The following is a 24,372-nucleotide window of genomic DNA, read 5'->3' as shown; positions in this document are numbered from 1 at the left end:
GGAACATATTGTGCTTCTATGTTTAGATCTCTAATTAGTTTATTCAATAGAGTAAGTATAATTATTCTTATTTTGAACCATTGTAAGAAGATGAAACAATTTGCTCAACATCTCACCTCAAATCATTTAGATATACCCTTTTATATCTATGAAAATTCCCCATTGTATTGCTTTTAGTAATAGCTTGTCACACTTAGTTCCACACCCTGTGTCCCAAATCTTGCTTCCAAGTTTTTTTTCCAAGTAAACTCCATACTAGACTTCTGTCCACATTACACTGTGATGTGGGTGAGAGGCGCAGCCTCACACAGCAGCAGCAGTGAAGGAATCCACCTCACAGGGCACCTCATTCTCTCAAGGCAAGGAATGAAAACTTTGAAAATTTCCTGGTTTACTCTAAAAAAACTGAACAGATGTATGTTGACATTTAATTTCTCTTAGTCAACTATTTGTAAGCACACCACTTCTTAAAGGAATTATAAAGTTATGTATGTGGAGGTTCAGTAATTTTTAAAAAGACACTGTAACTAATGAATCCCGTCACAGTTTTCTGTTCAGTTACCATTCTTCGCTATAACAGACTGAAAAATTGCAGTCGGAAACCAGAGTCATTCAGAAAGTTAATAATTTTTTTTCAGCTCTATTTTATGTGATTTTTTTTAAGGAAGGGAAAATTTAAAGGAATTTTGAAAAGGCTTTTGGCAATTGCACCTACAGCAGACCATGTATTCTGTTCAGCACAATCATTACACTGGAGAACACAAAACCACAGTTTTCGTTTGTTGGGACTGACTTTTAAGAAGCTTTCTCACCACTGCACACAATTTGGTCTGTGTGTCCTCTTTTGTGGCCATTATTAACTTGCAGTGTGGGCTATAAACCCAGGCTTCCTCATCTGGTGCCAACTGGCATCTGTCACCACTCTCTCCTTATCTGCTACCTCTGCCAGTTCCCAGTGTGAAATGAGGCCAGGCCGCGCTATCGTCGGGATTAGACCTAATGCACTGAGTTCTATCTGCCCTGTTTATTTTTACCAACTTATTTAGATTTCCAGTCTGAGTATCTGATGTCCAGAAATGCTGGTGTTTTAATAAGCAGTAAATCCACACAGATGCAAAGCCTGACTATTTCCTCTTGCATTTTTTTGTGTGTCCTTAGAGGGCACAGAGGAGATGCAAAATCCTATAGCACAGAAAGCCCTGCAAAAGTTGCTTCCATATCACTGTCATGTGTGTGTCCCAGTGCTAGAGGGACCAGGGGACACGAGGAAGGAAAATTGCCTGACTGTGACTAGAGGCACCTGAAGCCGATTGAGCTAATGCTCTGCAGGTATTGACCAGATAATTGTTCTGCTTCTATTTCCTAAACTAGCTGTATCTTTATTAAATATTGGGAGATAAAATGGACAAGAAATAAATGGATTTAAAACTTCCTCTACATTATATGGTGCATTTGTAACCCTGATCTGAAACTGACAGAACTAAACCCATACTAGATCAGATGCCAAAGCACAAAAGAGCTGGGACACAAACATGAGATGTGTAGTTTCGTTCTCATGTATGGAAGAACATAAAGGAAAGCATCTAGTAGCTATTTAATGCCAATGTAGAAGTATCCTCACCCAGTCTTTCCTAAGGGTTCCAGTCCAGTCCACTTTTAGACACAGCAAATCTCTTACTAGATATTTCAGATAGGAATACATTGTACTGTTGGTCAGCATTTTTCTTCACAAGCCAGAGTTCTTATTTTCTTCCCTACTATTTTTTTTTTTATTACTGCACAAATTTTTTTCAGCATTATGGGTGTTTACACCTTTTTTAATACTTATTTACCTGTTAAATCCCCCAATACCTTCTCTACCTTCCTTAAATTAGCCACCATGAGTCACTAGTTAGAAAGTAATAAAAACATCAGGCTTACATTTGATAAAACAAGGTTAGCAAGGTTAAGACAAAAATGGAAATTAAACAAGCTTCCAAAGCAAAAAGCTGCAGAACACTTCCAGAGGGTGTCATGGATTTAAAAAATTTATGCATGTTCATAAAGCAATTAGACTGATGGAAGAAAAACACTTCAAGTGCAGTGAGAAGAAAGATGTTGCCCCTCAGCGAGTCAGTTAGATCACTGAGGAATGGGTGGTGAGCTGGGGAAGAATCACCACATGCTTCCCAAGCACCTTGTGACAGCCGCTTTCAGGGAAGACTAATGAACTAGATGAACCTCTGGCCTAGTTCAATACATCAGTCCTTACAGTTTTTTTATTATCCCTTTGGGATGGGTGGATTGCTAGTTTGATTGATGTAATTTATCTACTGTATCACACAGAAATTCTGCCAAGAAAACAAATTGCCATATTCATCATAATATTTCTGGTCAAAGAGGTCAACAGTGCAGAGCAGCACTTCTGGGCTGATAAAGGTAGAGCCTGACAGCCTGGGAAAGGGTTTCAGAGAGAGATGCTTAAGGTGTGTGCTCGTGTGGGTGAGAGATAGATTGGATAAATGCACAACAGCACGACTGCCACTCGGGTTTTTCTCCTCATTCACCTCCCGTGGCAGAGGACAGATTCCTCTCTGGGCAGCTTCAGTGAGAAGCTGCTGAATGAGGAGATGCAGTGGCACTGCGCTGATGGGGGCCTGAGCGAGCTCCAGGGGCCATCGCTGTGAGGTGGCGCTGGCCCGGAGCTGGGAGCACGAGTGTAGCTCAGCTCCATCAGTGTCTGTGCTGGCAGAGTGCCCTGCTTAGCAAAGCCCAGGGCAGTGCTCCTTAAGAGCAAAACATCTGCACCCTGCAGTGCAGCAGCGCTTGAAGCTGCAGAGGAGTCATGTTGTCCCTGTTTGAAGTTCGTCAGGGGGGCTCCAGCACATTGGCTGGGGTTTCACTAACTAAAACTTGTGCTTTTAGGCCATTACAACCTCAGGCTTGTACTTTCTTATGCACAGATTCCTCCCTCCTCACTTCACTTTCTGGCTCAATCAACAGCGATGGTTGGCTTCTAACATACACAATGTAATTGAGAGCAAGTGCCCAGAGCTTAGTGATGGTACTTGGATCAGAAGAAGGTGAAACAGTTGATGGAGACTCATGGACACAAACCAGAATGGGTTTCAGATCTCTGTTTCCTTATCACTTCAAAGAAAACTACATTCATTTAGTCCAAGGAAATTAAATGTAAATAATTGTAATAACTGAATATTTTTAATTTTTTTCTCAGTAATAAAAAAATCAGACTGCTGAAGTTTCAAAAGTAAATAACACTTGACTGTTCCTATAAGCTTAAATAAACAGTGATTTATTTAGAAATACTAAGCCCAAACATTTGATATGCAGCACTTACTACTGGGAGAAGAATTGTCCAAACCAGTCAACCTTCAGCTTGATTCATTAGTACTCAGCAAAACAGACCTCTGCCACAAGCAAGACATTGCAGCCTACAGTCCTGCCAGTCAGCTGTAGTCTCTGACTATATTTGTCCATGAGCAGACCTAATCGTAGCTCCAATAATTGTTACATTATTGGAGTTTACTGGTTTCATTATTTGAGTTAATTTTCACCTTAAATTAATTATAATTATAATTATAATTATATTTATGTAGCTATCTATCAACATAAAGAAAGAAGGATTCCTAGGCCAATTACTGTTTTCTTGATCATTTCATGTAGTCTGTGATTTCCTAACCTGGGCTATGATGGTGACAAACATCTGTGGTTTTCCATTCAGTTCAGCATAGTTTTCTAATTTGTGGAAGTGAGAAAAATATTTCCTCTAACAGTTTAGTGCTCTGTTCCTATTAGATTCAGTTCTCTGATGCATTTCACTCCTTTTTTTATGTAATTCACTTCCCTTTCCAAGTTATAAAATATCTGGGCCAGGTACTCTGCTCTAAATTGATTTAAAACTGCTGAGGACAGGTTTCAAGAGCTCATGAGTAAAAAAGAACCTTGTTCATCTATTGGTTTTCACCCTATTAAACAAAGGTAGATTGTATTATGTATTCAATTCCATTATAATCATCTTAGTACATGTGTCTGCAGTAGTCAGCAACTAACAAATATATGGTTATATGGATAGCTTTAGGCCTGAGATACTTCCAGTGGGTTTGGGGGTTATTCTAGTGTCAATATCCTCATGTGTGTTTGTGTGTTTAGGATCAGGGTCACAGCTTTCAGGGAAGTCATTTCTAAAGAGGAACATGACACACTACATTTCACACTGTGACAGATCTTGTAGTAATACTCATATCTTCAAGAAATATTCTCACAAGAGTGTGACTCAAACCGGCCTCGACTGTCAGCACACGTAAGGGATCAAACGCTCAGAAAAGAGAAGTTCCAAAGCAAGAAGCCAAAGTAGCATAACTATTCTTAGGTACTGCAGGGCAAAACCCAGCTGCCAGCTGGCTGACTTAAACGTGGCGATTGCCAATTAAAAGGAAAAATGAAGATGATGAAGAATGTCAGAGTGAGGGTTAGGTAAGGAGTTTACAAAACTTCTTTGGCTTTCACCAGCCTGATTTTGAGGTTTGGTGTTTTTACCCTAAAAGCACAGCTGTGATTTTTGGGGTGTTATCAGTATCAAATATTTTTCATGGTAAAAACTACTGACAAATAAATATTTTCACAAAGCAGGACTTTCTTAAAACATTTAAAAGTCTATAGTTAATACTTGTATTTTTCTACTTTCAATTTCAACTTTAAAATTTACCAAACTTTGCATTCTGTGGTTTTTTTGGTGAATGTAGCAGCGTTTCTACATGATGTTTACTTGATAATTTTTTTTCTCTCTGAAGTATCACAGGCTGCCTTATGTGTTGAGGTACTAGACAACTAGAAAATATTTTTAATTCAATCAATGTAGCCATATGATGTCACCAGTTCCTTATGACAAAGCAATAAGGCGTTGTGCTTATGAATATTCATGAGATTTCACCTGATATTTATTGTCTCTTTCCTACAGAGTTTCCACTTTCATCACTCTTCTCATCCTCTTACCAGGTGAAACAAAAATAACTCTTTTAACCTTTCCTTGTAGATGTAGGCCCTTTACAATCCTGCCACTCTCCTCTCCATTTTCTCTGTATACATCCTAACTGGACCAAAAAACCCTGCCTGGAAGATGTGTTTCAGGTGGAGCCTCCCCAACACTGAGTAGAGAACAAGGCAGTGGGACAGAGAATGTGAGGCCTGCAGTATAAACCTGACAGACCTGGACATTTTCGCTTAGCAGTAAAGAGTCTTTAGAAATCTCTAACAAAAATCCAGCAGGGTAAGATCAGCCTCACCCTGGGCAGGAGCACGGCATAAGGGCAGAGCCCTTTGGGGCACATGTAGCAAAGGCTTAGCACTTTCTCCATCATGTTCACTTTCTTCAATGTTTTTAGATGATAAATTTCCATGAGTGCACCCTTAATGAGCTGGTATGAACATTACACCAGCTGAGCACTGCTGCCACTCTGCAGCCAGGGCAGGTGATCCAGGCAATGCTTCTCACCATGCACTCACCAGCTGATCCTGGTGGCAAGGCTGGAAAGGGACCCTCGGTCAGGACCAGTAATTATTCCAGATCCAGAGGACAAATAGAATGGTACAAACATCTTAGGTGACAATAATGAACAACTACCAGCTGGATTAAATTAACTCTTTATCTAGTACAGCTAATATTAAGTGTGATTTGTTCGGCTCTTACCAATCCCTAAGGGAGCCTGAGGTTCTTTGGTTCTGGTACTGCTCTTTGGTATAAAACAGTAGTTTTGGTCATGTTTATTGCTGCCCTTGAGGATGATTGGTAAGGACCATCTTTTCTGATGTTTTTGTCTGCCACCATGGCTAAGGTGTTATGACAACTGTGGTTCTGCCTGGTGATGGGCTTCATCACGTCTGCCACGGACAGCAAACATTCCTTGGCATTCCCTCCCATTTGTGATCTTCAAACTGCTGCAATTTATGCACTTGCCAGGCCAGTTCAGTGCAAGTAACATTCTGAAAAAGATGTTGTTTACCAGTGCTCATCCCAGGAGAATGGCATCTCAAAAATACTAACATATTTATAACATATTTTCGTTTAACTAGGAATAACCACACTTCAATAAATTTAACTCCCTGAGTTCAAAACACATTAATTTCTGTCTTTTCCAGGGATTTGCTTCTGTTTGAACATCTTTTAGTGGCCACAGATGTTCCTCCATGTCTCTGTGTGCTTTTTTGAGCTACATAAAGAGTTCCTAACACTCAGTATGGTCTGCATATCCAGAGTGATAATTCAATACTGCTTTCTCTTATGGTGAATGATTACAGACCTAATGATGAGTTCTCCAGATAATGGGTTATGCCTTCTGTGAACTCTGGTTTCAGCTTTTCCCCTGACTGGGGGGATTGGGATGTTTTTTTCCAGGTAAGAGTCTCTCTCGATTTAAAGTGAACTCGTGCTGCAGCTGGTTCCTCAGACACAGTGTTTCTAGCTTCCCCCTCCACGCCCTGATAATCTTCTTTCATTAAACATTCAAGAATTCCGTGTGGATTTGAGACAGCAGACGGGCATTCGTGTTCAGGTGGGCAGGATCTCCCTCTGGAGGCCTCCAACAGCAACTGCTTCTCTCCCTTGGTTTCAGAGACCCCGGGAGAGAAGCGCTTTGGCAGAACCAAAATGCTGCTGAAAAGCGGACCTGTCACCTTGGACAGGATGCACTTGCTTTCTGGTTTGCCTTACACCACCAATCCTTCTGGCAAATGTGGCTGCAATCTGCCAGCAGCTTCAAAAGCACTTGGAGTGGCACATCTCCCCGCTTGATGCCAAGTGGAAAAGCGGGGAGAAGGGCTGAGGCGTTTGTTTCCATGCCCTGGCCGGGCAGCAGCGCCCGCACAGCCGGGGCTCCCTCGGCGCTGCTCGGAACGGCCCGGCCCAGCTGATCTGACAGAGCACGGACGGGAGAGGCGACTAAAGCAGTGTGGTAGAAATGACTCTCACGGAGGTGATAAAGAGCCAGAGGAAACGCTAAACCAGCACATAATGAAGCTTTTAATGCTAAGGTTTGAAAAACATCCAAGAAAGTATGAGCTACATGAGCTACTTAGAGCTTCCGGCGTGGTCAGGGGTTGCTCCTGGATATGTGGGACTTCAGAGTCCTAGTCCCCCATCCAACCAGTTGAATCATTTTTCTGAAGCATACTTGACATGTAGTATGAAATTAAATACTTCTGGGCATAGGAAGGAGGATATACAGGTTTTTCTTAGTTAAATATTATGTATTTCATAAAAGGTTTATAATTGTGACTTTAAAAATAAAAAATGCACCTTTTTTCCATTAACTGGAGTAAGTTGCATCAAGAACTTAGAATCAACTTTTATTGTAGAGACAATGTTGAATTAAATGAGTTTCACTTAGCACCTTCCACTCTTCTTGTACTTTTTTTTCACTTTCATGAGTCTTTTGCACTCATGTTGATTAGGTCTCCCAGTAAAAAGCTACTGTCCACCACACTTGTAAAGGATGCTGTCAGACTGAAACCCAGCAAGAAGCAAAGGTTGTTTGAAAAGTTGTAATTCAATACCAGTACCTGTGTATAAATAAAAGGCTTCCATTGAATTTCAGACAGCTAAGCTGGTAAAAAATTCCAGACTTAAGAAGAACTCAGTCTGCAATCTATTTGGAAATTTTACTGGTCAACAAATCAAACACCTTGTAATCAAAAAGCATCCTTAGTAGATTTAAGATGGGAATTTGTTTTAATAACAGTTAAAAAGTGTGTTTCAGATTTTGAAAAATATATCTAAGATTAGAAAAAAAAAAGAAATGTCAACCCATGATCTGAAGGGAGATTGCGGTGCAAATCCATGCCTATAAACACAACAATAACTGTATTTTGAATAATAATTTTAACTTCCGAAAGTTGCTGGATGTTAAAATCTTTGTCTGCTGTGTTAGTGATTTGGGTATCAAGAAACCGGAAAGGTAAGGAAAAAAAAATTATTCCTGCTCCCGAAGTAGCTAAGTGAGGAATTGACTTCCATCACTAAGAGGCGCTGCTGCATCAGGCCCACGGGCGACTCTTGCTCGTCACACAGTGAGGTGGAGCCAAGAGTAAATAAATACCTGGACACACAGATTTGGAGGGATTTCTTAATGCTGGAACATGTATGTATTATCTATCTATCTATCTATCTATCTATCTATCTATCTATCTATCTATCTATCTATCTTTATCAATCTCTGAATTAATATTATTATTTCAATTAAAATAAATCTTTCCGTTTAAAATACATTTTACTGAGTGGCTGCTCTGTCTTCCATCAGGAATGTCCTGTGTTTTCATTAAGCTGTGAAAGATTTTGTGGTGCACTGGTGATACTGGAAATCACTCTGGAAGTTATGATGCACACAGCAAATTCTTGGTGCCTGGGGCTGTGTAAGTCCTTAAGCTGGTAATGTACATTAAAAGGAATTTTAGATCTATAGAGCCAACTCTTTCATGAGAGGATCTAAGAACAGGCTTAAAGGGCTTCTTACTGTGATACACAGAGCATGTTAAGTAATATTTTACTCTTTCATTTGCAAAGATGGAGTTTTAGGAAGTGGCATAGTTAAGCCAGCAATAAACACAAATATTGTTAAAATTCTTCATGCAACTAAGGTGACTGCTAACAACTTGTAGAACTTATTCTAATTTGGAAAGGAGATTTTTCAGCAGAGTTTACAGCAAGCTGGATTTGGACTGGGATGGAACACGGTAGGAATGTCAGAAAGAATTTGCGGTTGATGAGGGTGAATACACCTATAAAACAAAACCTGCACAAGACTATAATGATCACAGCTCCAGCATGCAGCACACCTAGAAAGTACAGGTTGGGCTTAGTAGGCATGTCTTGGGTTTGTTCTTTACATCTTTGCTGTGGACTCTGGAATTCCTAGAGATAAAAATAAAAGATTACAGGATGATTAGTGATCTGTATGACTCTTCCAAGATGATTTTTAGGAAAAGAAAGACAAACACAAACAATACTCCACTCTTTGAAGAAATGCAGAGAAGAATATCAGTACAAATTAAGAAAGAAACTATTACCTCAAAAGAGTTTGACATATAAAAATATGACAATTTGAATTAAATTGGTTTACATTTGTCACAATTGCTCTGTGAACCTTTCTCCTCTTAAAAGCTAACTTAAGAGCTTTTATTCAAAATAAGGCACAAACCATTAAAAAGTAAAGGGAGATAAAATACATTTGTAAAGGCTCTTGCAGCTATAGGCTCTCACATTTTTTGCATTACGAAAAAGTAAACAAATTAACACAGAAGAAGAAAGTAGTAGTTACAACCACAACAATGTTTACTGCTTCCCACTCATTAAAGATTATTTAACGATAAAATTAGAGGAGGAATGTTCTTCTGTTGTGATTGGTGATGGTGGAACTATACTATCCAAATAAATGAGTATAAGGGTATGGTTTCAAACACAGCAAAGCTGCCAAAATGCATCCTCCCTCCCCTTACCCATCTTTGGCTTTAGCCCTTGAGCTGGTACTTTCCTGATCAAATTACAGGCCAGTAAAAAAATCTAAACTGACAGAAAACACTACCCACTGAAAAAATACGAGTCAATGCATTGTTGCCAGTTCAGTTCCCTTAGCTCAGGCACCAGGTGGTCAGAGAAGCTCCAGTCCAAGGGAGAGCACCAGAAGAGGTGGTGTGGGGATGGGATCAAGTGTCCATTTGGGCAGTGGTTGCTGCCTCAGCTTACATGGATCGTCAAATGGAAACTTATCCCTTTCAGCCTTCTCTTTCCCATGTGTGAAATCCCATGTGATTTTTGGATAGCCTTCCTCTTGTGGCTGAAGTGTCATAAGTTTTGTCTCTGATTCATCATAGAGTAGAATCATTAAATCATTAAGGCTGTAAAAGAACCTTGAGTCCAACCTTTGACCAAAAACCACCATATCAATTAAACCATAGCACTAAGTGCCATGTCCAGGCATTTCTTGCACACTTGCAAGGATGGTGACTCAACCACCTCCCAAGGTAGCCCATTCCAATGCTTAACCAGCCTTTCAGTGAAGCAATTCTTCCTGATGTCCAACCTGAACACATTGTTCTGGCACAGCTTCAGGCTGTGTCCTTTTGTCACAGCTGCCTGGGAGAACAGGCTAACCCCCACCTCACTACACCTTCATTTCAGGCAGTTCTAGAGAGTGATAAGGTCACCCCCAAGCCTCCTCTTCTCCAGGCTAAACAACCCAAGATCCTCTTCAGATGTGAACTATTATAATATATTTTTGTCTTCAATTGGAAGACCAGTGTTGTTTCCAATGCAGTTTCTGCTAGTTAACTTTTAGGAAAAAAAATCAGTTCCATTCATGAACTTAGAGAATTTATATATATTCTTCCTATTTTTTTTGCTACATCAGCATACCAGAAGTGTCAAGGGACGTTTCTGACTTCCAAGTTACTCTCTCCAGCTGCTCTTCAGACCTGTAAAGCAGATCACAAAGATATGCTGCTCACATATGATCACAAAGATGCTTGCTTCTCCTCCCCCTGCCACTGCTGGAGATGGTGTTGCACAGAGAGGGACCTAACCCAGTCCAGGCTCACTGTCCTCTGGCAAACTCTGCTTTCCAAAAGGACAAGGTTTGAAGGAGGCAAAGAAGGTCAAGAAGACATAAGACATGACTCTAACATGGTAGGGATATAGCAGTGTGTGATAACAAGGAGCTGGAAAGCACTTCAGCATGTTGTATTCTCTGTAGGTGTCAGGACAGGGAGGTAACATCAAGGGTGGTTTCTATCCTCTTAGCATTCACATCTCATGCCTCCAATTATCCGTGTGAGAACCGAGATTTGTTTCCTTTTTTAAATTATGCTATTCTTTTGGCATCAGATGCCTGAAAGTTACTAACATTATTCAGTGTTTTGCAAAAGGAAAATAGTCTTTTGTAGATTTAAGAGCAATTGTTCCACTGCGACAATTTGTGAGTAGGAGACAGTGACTGTCGTTGCAAAATCCAGTTCATGTAGATGACAACAAAACAGGAAAATGGGTCAGCCTCTTCAAGTGGAGAGGGACTTATGATTGTCAATATGTAGACTAGTAACATAGTAAAAATTATTCAGTGGAACTCAACCATTTAAAAATTTCAACTGCACTTTAGTTTTAAAAATACTAAGGGTGTATGAAGAAAATTCTGCCTAATTTCCAGTATATCTTTGTGTAAATGTTTCTCACTGTAGCAAATCATCAAGACACCATCAAAGCAGATCATCAAAGATGTATTTCTGTCTTCAGTAATCATAATAAAGCTACATATCCCCTTAGAATGATAAAGGCTTAACAGCGGGGATGGCATCGGAATTTGTTTTCATTTATCAGCATTAAGATTTTGGTGGAAAATATTCTAAATAATAATTAATGGATTATGTAGTGATTGTGTTTGTGTGGGTACTTTGTTTTCCCATGAGGTCTGTCTTCACCACATCCCAGTGCAGCATTAGCAGTGTCTCTCTTTTGCTTTATTGTTCAAGCTCAATCATTCTTTCCATCTCCAGAGCCACCACAGAATTCATAATTGAACAACTCTATGTAAAGGAAAAGTGCCTTCTGCCATAATTAAACATTCCCTCTGTGCTGTAAACATCATAATAAATCAATCAACATGCCGAAATTTTTCAAATTACTAAAATTCTCGTCTCTCAAGCTCTTATAATAATTCCTTAATTTCAAAGCCCAGAAACAAGGTTAAATAAGGAACTAATATAATGGAATAGTAAAGGGAGGAAAAAATATAATTTCTCTGATAAGATCGTGACCCTGTTGTGTTCTATCCAAAGCATCTCACAGCAGCAAGGCAGTGACTGTATGTCAACCACTGAGCAAACCCCACAGCATTTCTCCTTCACCTTCCCATGGTATAAAATTTGGAATAATTGTCTTGCTGCATGTTGTAAATTCTACTTAACTTCCACTGTTTTTTTTTTTTAAATTCTGTAAGGATCTAAAACACATAAACTCTTCTTCTTGTCCCCAGCTTTAAAAAAACTCATCAGTTGATGAGTGCCATTACAAATGGTTACAAACCAATACAAATATTGTTGAAACTCTAGGCTGATGTTCATTATGGTTATAACTTTTTCCCGTAGCAATTGTGATCAGAAACTAACCTTTAACTAAAATGATATCTAGGATTCCTCCTCTATCATTTCCAGAACTGGGCATGATAAACAATGGTCCTAAGTCCTGCAATAAAGTCAGTAGAATTAGCTCAGCATGGAAATGTAGCATATTAGGAATATCTTATGCAAGAAGATGGACAATATAGTACAAGAGATGAAAGTAAATTGACACACAGAATGGCAGTCACTTCGGGACCAAACAATTTTTGGGTCCTGGGAATTCTTGTCAGTACAGATTCATCCACACAACACATTATGTCCGATTCTTTTTTCCCAATTAAACAGAATGCAGTCTTATTATCCGACTGATTTTCTGGCAAAGACACAGTGTTTTCCTCTTGTGCTTCTAAAATAGAGATGCAGATCCTAAATAGCTGGACATTCAACAGAAATGATCTCATTCTTTAAATCTGTAGCGTCAAAACAAGACAGAAATAACCTTTGAGTGCAATGAATATTTTTTACAAGATTAAGATCCCATGCAGGAAATGGGACACTCAATTGTTCTTAAGATCTTTGATCTGTGTCTGTCAGAAGAAATCTAAACCAACTTCTGGAAAGGAAGGATGAAGTGGACTCAAAACTTTCTTGTGGCTGTACCATAATTAAAATTATTGTTGCCAGACTAATTTATAATCACTGAAAGACTCTGCTTTCCCCTTCGACTTCGTGAGGAATTTGTCTGCAGGATGGAGTAAGTTTTTCCAGTAGCCTGGGTAATCCCCATTTTTCCTACCCATCACTAAAACCATTCTTTGCATTAGTGTGGTTTTCAGCTGCACTTTAGATCTGAAAACAGAACTCTTATCAGTTACTAAAAAAACATCCAAAATATTGTGACTAATGCTACTGATAGAGCTATAAATCCTCATGCCAATAAAGGGTAAGGTCTAAAAAAATTATCTTTGTATTCCTAACACTTTTAATATATTTAGTATCTTTTAATATATTAATAATATTATATTTATTCAATATATTCTTTTAACTTAATATATTTTAATTAATTTTATACGTTTAATTAATTAATATTTAAATATAAACCCTGAAGTATCAGCGTTTTTCAGGGTTCTTTGTGGCTCCATGAGTGCTGAAGTCCTCAGGAAGTAACGGAAGCAGAGACAAGATATGTGTACAACTTCCCGAAAGGTCCTCAGGTCCTGCTTCCTGCACACCACTGCTTAGTGCCAAAGCACTAGGTGATTTTTGGAAGTGGAATTTTGGAAGTTTGCATCCCTCAGGAGTTTTGTATGAGTGTGTTTTGTTTTGATTGGGTTTTGTGGTTTGATTTTTTTTATTGGGTCAAGAGTTTGAATCAATTTTCTGGGTAAACTGGACCAGATTAAACCTTCAAGGTGAGGGGCAGCTGTCAATGGAAGAAAAGCTCCTGCTCACAAAGGCCTGTCTTTCTCACAGTTACTTGAAAAGCAGTTCTACCCATGCGCATGTGTACTTTAGGATATGATTTACTGTAATAACAAACAGGATACTATGGTCTCCGGGAACAGCTGCGAGGGGCTTTGGAGCAGTGGTGTGGAAAGAGCTACATCCTTCCTGCAGCAACCAGCCAGAGCAGCAGCCAGCCCAGCACAGAGCTGGGCTACAGTCAGGAGTCTTGGTAAATCTCAATCTGAATCCCCCCAGAATCCCTGCACCAAACAGTATTTGACAAGCTCCTCTGATGAATCTGCCAAAGGCCACTTAGTACCTGAATTTCTGCCCGAAGTTCCATCTCTTCCCATCATCCTGGCAGTTACCCAGGCTGTGCAAGGGGGACTAAGTGCACTTTCTTTTTCAGGGAAAGAAGGACTTTAGGAGGAGGCAGGAATTTCAAGCCCCTTAGCTGAGTAAAGAGGACCGCTGCTGTGGGGAGGCTCATGGAAAATCATAACCAGCAAACTTTTGATGTCCCATGATCTTGAGTGTCAGAACAGGGTGGTGCAGATGGACAGCAACACAGCTATCCTGCAGTTCAGGGCCAGGCTGTCCTATGTACTGCTGTCACAGGCTCTAAACACTTTGAATTTATGCAGACCTCACTCATTTTGCAATTTCCTCACAGATGTGACAAAACTGCTTGAAAATAAAGAAGCTTTGCCCATATGTAGGTGCAGACAATGTCTAAATAATTAGAACTGGTCAGAAACAAAATCACTGAGACCTTTTAATACTTGGCCCTAAATCAGGACATTTCTAAAAACACAGGATCATGGAATCATAGAATGGCGTGGGTTGGAAGTGACTCTATAGACCACATAGTTCCAACCCCTTTGTCATGGGGCAGGGACACCTCCCACTAGATCAGGCTGCTCAGATCTCCCTCCAACCTGGTCTTGAATGCTTTCCAGGATGAGGCATCTACAATCTCCCTGGGCAACCTGTTCCAGTGCCTCACCACCATCACAATGAAGAACTTCCTTCTAATGTCTAATCTAAACCTATTTTCTTTTATTTTGAGTCTATTTCCCTTGTCCTGTCACTACAAGTGCTTGTAAAAATGTGAAATTTTCAGATATTATAATTATAAATATAAGAATTACAAACAGGCATTTTACATAGACATTAAATGCTTCTCTCCTTGACACATTAGCCTTTCAAAGGGGCAGGGAAAAACACTATTCACTTGATTTTTTTTTTTTTTTAATTTTTCCACTTATAAGCATTCTTTTTAACCTGACATTGTGCCATTTTAGAGAGAGGGTATTGAAACAAAACAATCTGTTTCAAACACCATCACCATGCAGCCACCAGGCTGGGGTCTGATCAGGCATCTTGTGTTCTACACCTGCACAAATAGACATGTCCCAGGTTGAGTTTTGTGATGGGAAATCACACCCTTTTAGCTGATCAAGAATGGATCATGGAGATATGAAATGGGCAGAGCTATGGCCAAAAGCTGAAAGGGCCTTGCCAGACTTGGTTCAGCAGCCTCATGCTCTCACACAAAGTGCCCTATGAGTGGAGATTCACCAAATCTTTTGTCATGTGAAAAGCTATGCAAATGATTTGCATATTCCAACTTTTTATGCTTTTCTATGAACCAATGCCTTGGAGAACAGATGGTTTTTCATGTAACTCCTTCAGTCAAGATCTCTCTGAAGAAAGAAATCTAAATGTGAGAAACCTTCAAGTGCTTTAGGATGCTGCCTCAAGTCCAGTCAATTATTCTACCTCTTTTAAGTTTTCCAGAACTGCTCTTCCTCAGCATGGGACCCTGAGCCACTGCTTCTTTAATAGTTCATGTGTCATGGGAATTGGTGACTGGTTTCATGAGCAGCTTCTCACTGACCCAAACAGCCTATAGGAACATCTCTGGTAGACTGAAAATACCACACAAAACTACCAAGACTCTACAGTCAGAGTAAGTTTCTGTTGCAGCATAGAAAAATGTTTTTGGAAGTCAGCGCTTGAACATATTCTTAGAGACTGGAAGACTTTATGTGTGCTTTTCTGACTACTCATCCATCACAAGCCTTTAAATGGAAAAACAAAGTTTACATATTTTGTGAGAGACCGTTTTGCTCAAATTTTGGGAATTCAAGCTCCTCCTGTGAGACATTCAGCCTGGTCCTTGTTCCAAACTCCCTTTTCAGATTTAAAGATGGCTATGAATACATTTGAAATAACTCCCAGCCACTGTCCTGGACTAAGGAGAAGATGAAGAAGGAAAGAGAAAATTCTTGCCCAAGTAGTTATGAAAGGGACATTTTTGTTCTTGTTCTTTCCTGCGTTTCCAAAGCAAATCTCCTTGTACCTTGACTGTCTGTTCATACACACCCTGGCAGTTCTACCTGACTGACACCATCTGTTATTCCCATGCCTGGGGAGAGAAATTAGTCTCTATAAAAACAAATGCAAAAAAAAGTAGTGACTAATATACTGCAATGGCTTAAACCATTCTATAGTTTTTCAGATATTTATATCTTGAGCCATATTAAATTTAGGCTATGGGCAAATGACCAAATCTTTTTGCAAGATGTTGCAAATATTTGTTGACAATAAATATGTGATTTGAGTATTCAGAATGTCTGGAATGAGGAAGAGGTATTAAAACAACATTTCTGCAGATCATTTTTCGTAATAAAGCCTTGGAAATTTGTAGCTGAAGTATGTTTGCTACCTTGATGTAATTAGTAGATTTATCTTAAAGCCTGAAATTTAGGGAAAAAGAAGTATTAAAAAAAACCAAAAAAAACTAACAAAAGCAATCAAGAAACCAAGGTCTTCAATGTTTAAGCAAACAGACTAAGTGTTCGATGTGGAGAGGAACAATGACTCTGAAAATTAACCACACCCTCCCTTACAGGATTCCTTCTCTACACTTTATCTTGTCATCTGGGATGCATCATTGCTGTATTGTGTTGCTTTGGGTCAAACAGATTTTTAACTAAACTGACAAAGTGTAAATCCTTAAGGCAAATACCCCAATATTAGTCAATTGTATCAGAACTAACTAGCTGGCTTTCATGAAGGAACTTGCTGAGAATCTTCAAAGAGTTTTTAATAAAATGGACACTGTAGTTACTGGGAGCTAAAAAAAATAATGAGTGCTTAAAGCTTGAAATCTGAGATCTTATTCATAGAAAGTCTGGAGGGTGGTAACTTACAGCAGCAGTTACTTCCTCTGCTTTAAGGAGAAATATCTCCATATCTGTGAAATAAACAGCTTAGAAAATGCTTAAATTACATCCTTTATTGTCTGCTTCATTCAAGCAAGAGTAGGTTGACACTGCCATAGTATGTCAGATGTTGTTTGCTTAATAAAATGTCTCTCTGATTAGACTGTGGGCAGATATCTTAGCATTAAAACTAATAGACTGTGGTGGATTTCACTTAATTTAGGAATAAATTTCTCACAAGCATTTTATTTCTTCTTTCAGGCAGTAAAATCAGAATTAAACATATACTCATCTTTCTATAATCAAGGCATATTGTAAAGGACCTCCCACACAGCCCTCACTGTGACTGAACTTTTTCTTGCTTGCAGGGAACAATAACCTAATGCTTCTCCAGGAGACATCCGCTTAAAGAGATCCTGAACGTTTTTCTGAGAGTCTGTTCCTATTTGGAGCTGTCAGATTAAATTTCCCTGTTTCAAGACAGTGGTCTTCTGTTGGTGACTGGAGCTTTCCTGTTATTTTTTCCTACTACTTCCAAATAGTGGGGTAGTATCAACATCTTTCTGGAAGTTCTCTGGCAGTTTCCAAAATTCTAAATCACGATTAGGCATGCAGTATCACACCCTGTGGACTTTCTGTCACAAGGGAAGATCAAGCCTTAAAGCCTTTCTGCCCGAAGATGTTTTGCAGCTCTTCCTGGTGAGGTACTAATTTATATCCCAGAAATTGACTATCAAAAATATCAGAGTTGTATCATATTTACTTTGATTTTATAGCAATATGTGTTACTTAGCAAGGTGCAAGGCAAAGGGGGTTCATGTCCCCTGTACCATACTGACATAGTATCACTGTGCTAAGTGATTACCAGTTGTAACATCTAAGTGTAACACAATTTGAAGGTCATTAGCGTGGTCTGTTACAATGGTGCCACACAGTCTTCAAAAAATACAGAAGTTATGAACACACGCTACGTTATCATTAGAAAGCAGTTTGGCTAAGAGATTGCTGTGAAGACTAAAAGTGGTAAGAACTGTCCAGTCATAGTTAACTCCAGTACTGCAGACAGTAAAGGTCAAAACTGAGATATCTGGCAGACTCAGAGACTGACAGCATGTTGCTGTGACATAATTCTGTCCATCTTACTACAGAGACTTCTTTATCACCACCAACAAAATAATTTTGTTAGAAAGGGAAAAAATCTGGTGATTTCTACAATTTCTCTTGTATAAGAGAGAAAATAACTTCTCTGAGCTTAATACCATCATCACAGTGAACTAGTATCACCATAAAAATGCTATCCAGTGACAGCAAACCTAAATTAAGTATTTTATACTCAGATGCTTTTCTGTTTATGTGTATAGGAGATTTTGTGCCTTCAAGGTTGGCAACATACATGTGCATACTTCATATAATACCTTCTCACTAAGCAAAGCCTGCTCTGCCTCTAGACACAGCATACTGCAAGCACTGGCCACTGGGCAAAAGCAGAGATGGCAACTAGTTGCGACAGGCCTCGGGAGAGACAAAGAGTTACCTTTTCCCACCCCAAACCCCTTGTGAAGGGCGGCCCAGGAGTTCTGATTGGGTTTGAGTCCCTGGGGGGTTCTCACTTGCTGTGTTTCTACTGGTCCCTGACCCTGAACTCCACCCTCAATGGTGGAGACCCTCGGGGGTTCTGTCCCTCAAAAACCCCTGCTCGGGCTCTGTTCGGAGCTCTCTGTTCTGGACCTGAGTTTGTTCCCATGCTGAATAAATGGTTTCATGAACTGGAAGCCCATCTCTTTGGTGTTCCACGCTGGTCCCCAGAACCCTGCAGCTTCCCTGGACAAGATCCTGAGGTTGTGGACTGCAACAGCAACTGGTTTGTGTATGGCATTGAATTGGTCTTGAGCCTGCAGTTAAGCTTTTCTCAGAATACTGTGGAAGGAAAGACTGAGTGGCCTTTTCTCTTCCATTAGCTGTTATTAATTGACATTATTTCAATAGTTCCACTTCCATGCACCTTTTTCCTTGGCTTTCTGTTTACCAATGAAAGTAATGTCTAAACAGACAGTACACATGAGGCAGGGATTACCTGCCAGCTCCTTCTCTTTAGTATCAATCATCTGCAGAAAGTAGGAACTATAAAACTGTGAGATAAAAGAACAACAGAGTATTTCAAAGAACAATGCTGAAGATGCTGTATCATAGCATGACCATATAAAGGCTTATTGTGGGAGCAGCTAGGTTTGCAACCTCAACTGGTTATCAAACTGTGGAAGGAGCTACTGTTTTAAACAATGTGTGTGCTCTCCTGCTATGGGGATGCCACATGCTTTCTTCCACAAAGTAAAACATAAACAGCCTTGCTGGCTGCAAAACTATGGAGAACAGTCACCACTAATGAGGCTCTGCTTCTTTTGCTTTTCTATGAAAAAAAGTCAGCAGATATTTTCATTCACAGGCATGAAAGAAAGGGATGAGGAAGATGCTGACTTCCAAACTCTGCAAATGCTCACAGGAATTGCAGACCAGTGACAGGTAATTTATTTATTGTCACTCTGTTGTGAAATCACCATATTAATTTCCTACCATTGTGGGAAGATTAGCTACTATGTATTCAGGTAGCCTTAAGTGTAGAAATAAGCTGCCTTTAGAGGTCAAATAAACTGTCCCTGAAAATGCTTATCATCTTGGTATATGAGAATCCATTAATACAGTGAGGGTGAGATGCAGTTGGAAGGGATGACTTTCAGAAGACATTTAGTTGAAAGTAATGGAAGGTAGGTACAAAATCTAATTGGACACCAATGTGCTAAGACTAGTTATTAATAGACCCACTGTTTAAATTTAGGGATTGATCAAGAAGCCTATTTCTATCAAGCTTGGGGCTACAGAAATCTGGCCCAGGTCCAGTTTCATTCAAAGTTTCATTTGTAACCTGGATGATGGACTAGGCAACATTTCTATTAAATTTACAGACAACATAAAACTGCAGAAGACTGGAAGGATATTGGCTGACAGGATCAGAATTCAAAATGGCTTGGACTCATAAGAAAAAATTCAGAAGACATTAGAAGGAATTCTGAGCAAGTGATGGAAACCTGAATATTTAGGCTACATTTCCACAGTCATGTAAGATTTGTGCATTGCTCAATCACCCCCCTTTACCACCTCACTTAGTAGCAGATAACATTTATCATAATAATTTGCAACCTATTACTACATGAGCAACATGCCATTTTCACCTCTAGCTTAAGCAGCAGCAGAAGACTGGATATCTACCTGGCAGTGGTCAGAGAGCTGTGTGGAGAGGAATGGACCCGTTCAAAGCTCATCACGCACATCACAAAGGGACCGTGCAATTGCATGGCCATCAGTGGTACTAAATCTGTAGTTCTGCCATCTGCAGGACTTCCCAGCTACATTTACATCCTTTTATTTTTGCTACCACTGCTTCTAATTCAACCACATGCTGAGACAGTTCAGAGGCCTGACAGCTGGCTCGGCAAAGAAAGTGATTATTTTTTTGTCAGAGCAGCTCTCAGAGTCAGCTCACCACATAATCCTATGAGCTTGTGCAATGTGAGGGATGGGAATGTGTCTGGGGCTGAGTGGGGCAGCAGGAACTCAGCAGCTTGGATGTGATCAGCACCAGGTGCCATAGCACTGTAAACAGAGAGAGGCCTCAGCTAATACCTTAGGAAGTCACTGTAGCTATGTGAATAGACTCCCCAGCTGTAATCATCCCATGAGAAAAAAGGTTTCTCATACCTGTGGGAGGAGCATCCATAGGTGACTTTAGAAAATGTGCTCAATCACCTCAAGGCCAGAGGAATAAAACTTAAAGGGAAGAAAAATTTCAGACTCACTTCAAAAGGATTCTGCTTCTCTGCTGTCTCCTGCATGCAGGATCCTTTGCATTTGCAGGAGCAGAGAGCAGCAGATGGCTCCAGACAGAGAGCAAGAAGCCCAAACGGAGCCCCGGTCACCACCTGTGCCTGCCACAGCTTGTTCAGTCACCCGGGACAAATGGGAGGGGCAAACTGTGGAGAATGCCCTGACCCACTGTGCTGTGCACAATCCCTGACCACTGCTTGCTGTGCTGTGAAATTATGCATGTGCTGGACTGAAAGCAGTAAGCAATTGTGTTCTGCAAATTTTGCTCCTAGTCTTTTTTTGAGGTGTTATTCCTGCACCCACCTGGACCCCCAGCCACCACCAGACCTGGCATAGGGCTGGCAAGGCCTACATCCACCAGGCTGCAGGTTCATTGATTGTTCCCAACACCGTGTTAATAATCCTCCAAATTACTCTTGCAATTTTTCTGCTTGGCAAAAGTGCAGACAATCCAGAGCTGTTAAAGTGTAACAGAATTTGTTAAAATGTAACAAAGGCTGAGCTACACAAAGACAATGGCAGTTCTGAAAGACAGAGGGACTGTGGAGAACTGGAAAGGTTGGAATGCCATCATGTGTCCTGTGTCCATCCCATCGAGTGACTCTTACAGTCCACTGTTCCTCAGTCAAAAGGATTTTTCAGTGCTAGAAGGAATCTTGTTGTCCTGGGGAAATATAACAACAATAGGGCACAAATGCCATGGTGTGATGGTGGAGGAAGATGCAGGAGAGCAGTGGCACAAAGGGCAGAGATCCCTTGGCCACTGGCACTATCACTCCATCACCTGCTCCCTCTCCAACAAAAGCACAGAAGATATGATTACCTGGACAGAAACCATGAGGGAACAATAAAAGCAATTGGAGGTCTGGAAATACAAGGAAGGAATTGAAGAGTAAGGCATACTTATCCTGCAGAGGAAAAATAAAGGGAGGACTCATAATAGTCTTCAGAACTTTTTTAGTGGAGAGGAGCAAAGCAGTGGAATTACACTGTTTGCATGTTTGCAGCAATTACAAAGTTTTTAGGATCTGGTAAGACAAGGCCTTTGAGGAAGCTAGTGGTACAATCTTGGGATGAATTGATGACCTGTGCCACCTCTGACTAAATTTTTATGATTTTATAATTAATACACATCATTCCATTTGCATCCTAGAGCAGACAAATCAGTGAAGAGATTCATTAGATATGAAAGAATTACAGGAATTTGGTTAAGAATATTGCTGTAACCAGATTCCCCTCTTAGCACACTGAAAGGATTTCTTTCTCAGAAATCAAAGGCTCAGATAACTCTGCAGTCCATACTCCCAGCACCATTCCTCTTCAATCTTTAAGTTATTATTCAATTCCTCTTTTAATTACCTTCATTATAATTTGCTTGAATTAATTTAACTAAAAAAAAATATTTACCAAATCAGAAGTTTTTAATAAATTGTACTTTTGTATATAATATGTTGCCACCTATTTGAGCACTATTCTGTGGATTTAGGACTGCTAAATGACGTTAAGTTCTTTATCCAGTTCTCCTTGAGTCCTTCAGTGTGTTGCACTAACAAGTACACACAGGGAAAATGCTTCTGGAATCACCTCCTGTCTTTTAAGATAAAACCAGAATAGTTGTAGTAATTATTTTGTCTACCTGCAGGATCTGATTTGAAAGTAATGATAACAGTGAAACAGGGGATCAGCACAGGAACTCTTTCAACAATTTTTACTCCTCAGTTAAATTCCTCTATGAAAATAGTAATTTTGCTGAGCTTTTCCACTTTTTACTGTCCTTTAGCAGCTAGCTTGTCCTTTTACTGATGCATTTGTGTACCTGAATCTCACTGTTTGTGTCATTTCAGCTGCCTAGGTGTGCTCATGCAGTGCTACAAGGAGAGGAAGCCTGGAAGCAGTGCTGTTGCATCCCAAAGGACAGGCTGAAATGTCATTTTGTGCTTTGCTATTGCTTACACTCCAGTGCTGAATTACAATGTAGAATACAAGTTGTGATAATCTGATTCCAGATTTTCTGGTGGTAAAATGAATCCTAGAAAAGCAGATAGCCTGGTACACATTTATTTACACATTAAGCTGCACATTTATTCTGGATCCTATTAAGATTTCCTATCCACTGCTTCCAGACACACACTCTTACCACCTTGTGACTCAAAAGATTGACCAGTTTACTGGGCTCTAGGGGAGCTGTGCTAGAGAGAAGTGGGAGCTGATTTGAATTGCTGTATTCTTCCCTTTATTTCCAAACAGATTCTCTTTCCTAAACACAAAATCAAATTAATAGTGTATAATTCTATAGCTCCCATTCTCAAAACTTTCTCATTGAAAACCTGATTAAAAATCTCTTCTTCCTTCTCAGTTTTTTCTCGGATCGCCAGTACCAGACTTCTGTGGGTGTGCCCTATCCCATATTTATTTATTTCTTTATCTAAGTGATATTTCTGCCTCCTTTTGTAAAGACAAATCAAAACTAACAAAAGAATACCCAACAAATTCCTTTGTATATATACATGCTTTCTTTTTGATGAAGGCAGCTGGTGCTTCAGCTGCTTTTTTTTCCATGGAAGTGTTTTGTAACTTCTTAATTTTAAATGAGGAATTCTATACATAACAGTATACTCATTCTTGATGAATGTCCTGATAAATCCTGATTTTTTTACCACAATATAGGAATTCGGGCCAAGTGGAGAAGAATATCATAAAGCAAACCTATTTTTCATGTGAATTTTGCAGAGGTTTCAAATATGCCTAAATTAGCTTTGTAGACTGTACTTCCCTTGGCCTTTGTCTTCCCTTCTGTTTATTTATGCTATTTTAGCCCCTCCAGCAATATTCAATAAATAATCATTTCCTTTCTGTTAAAAACTGCCATAGTATAATGTTTGCTAGAAATGCATGTTTCCTATAGTTTCAGCTGAAAATCACCATCACCAAGCATGAGGAAGCTTAATCTAATAAGTTGTTAATGCAGGCTAACGCTTAAGAATTTACCTCACAGAAACCAGGAAAATGAAAGCAAACAGATCTACAGTTTGGCTATGTTTCTACACAGTCCTGCATGAAGTGAAAGTCAAAGGCTTTATTGTTTCTATTACATGCTGCATATCAAAATACACTTGATGTGTTAGCAATTTTGATAAGCATATGACATAAAGAAACAATAGAAGTGTATTTCCCATTGATACTGAGTCCATAGGCCTAATTCAGCTTCAGGCTCATTTCTGGTTTGCAGATTCAATAGATAACCAGTGCTAGTGGAAGAAAGAATAACTGCATGCTTTTCCATCAGAAAACTCCTCAGAAAGGAGAGACATCTCGGGATTTTTGAGATGGAAAAAAAATTAATATGTCCTTCGCATTCAAAAGAGAGAAGAATTTTTTTGTTATCTACTGAGCAGAATAGATGAGCTTCCAGAGAGATATTTAGTCTTACTCTGGTACCTTTACCATGCTACTCATGCAGGCATCCCTCTGTCACTGCAGATTTACTGCTGCCTCCCCAGTCATACCAGCAAGTTCATGTTCTTCCTTTGAAACTACAGACTTTGCTTATGTACTTAACTGATCTGAAAAGTTTCAAATCATCCTGGGACCTCCTTAACAAGACAGACCCTAAAACATCATCTTTGCTTAAAGCTTTGTTGGCAAGTTCCTCGTGAGACATACAGTAAATTCACTCAAATGAAAAGCAGGTCACCCCACTGCACCTTGCCAGTGAATG

The 24,372-nt window shown here is 39.7% G+C and overlaps 2 long non-coding RNA genes across 5 annotated transcripts in view; one reads left to right on the top strand and one right to left on the bottom strand.

Moving 5' to 3' along the window:
* Nucleotides 1-5,977: 5,977 nt before the first annotated feature.
* Nucleotides 5,978-24,372, bottom strand: part of LOC111925936 (uncharacterized) — a 31,200-nt gene continuing 12,805 nt past the window's right edge. For both annotated transcript variants that reach the window (XR_015282765.1, XR_002862587.2), the window contains exons 2-4: nt 12,148-12,223; nt 10,403-10,461; nt 5,978-8,902 (exon numbers count right to left, since the gene is read on the bottom strand). This is a non-coding gene — a long non-coding RNA (uncharacterized LOC111925936). The remainder of the gene's footprint in view (nt 8,903-10,402; nt 10,462-12,147; nt 12,224-24,372) is intronic.
* Nucleotides 18,481-24,249, top strand: LOC111925937 (uncharacterized). Of its 3 annotated transcripts, XR_015282767.1 has the most exons (5): nt 18,481-18,636; nt 19,219-19,295; nt 19,736-19,889; nt 20,009-20,136; nt 20,685-23,516. It is a non-coding gene; the product is annotated as an uncharacterized LOC111925937 (long non-coding RNA). The 3 variants fall into 3 exon arrangements; XR_015282768.1 differs by lacking the exon at nt 20,009-20,136 and having other exon boundaries at nt 22,499-24,249; XR_015282766.1 differs by lacking the exon at nt 20,009-20,136.

The sequence above is a fragment of the Cyanistes caeruleus genome, chromosome 2 (genome assembly GCF_971803275.1).
Source record: "Cyanistes caeruleus chromosome 2, bCyaCae1.hap1.1, whole genome shotgun sequence".
In the NCBI taxonomy this organism is placed as follows: Eukaryota; Metazoa; Chordata; class Aves; order Passeriformes; family Paridae; genus Cyanistes; species Cyanistes caeruleus.
This window is presented reverse-complemented; position numbering and strand designations above follow the sequence as displayed.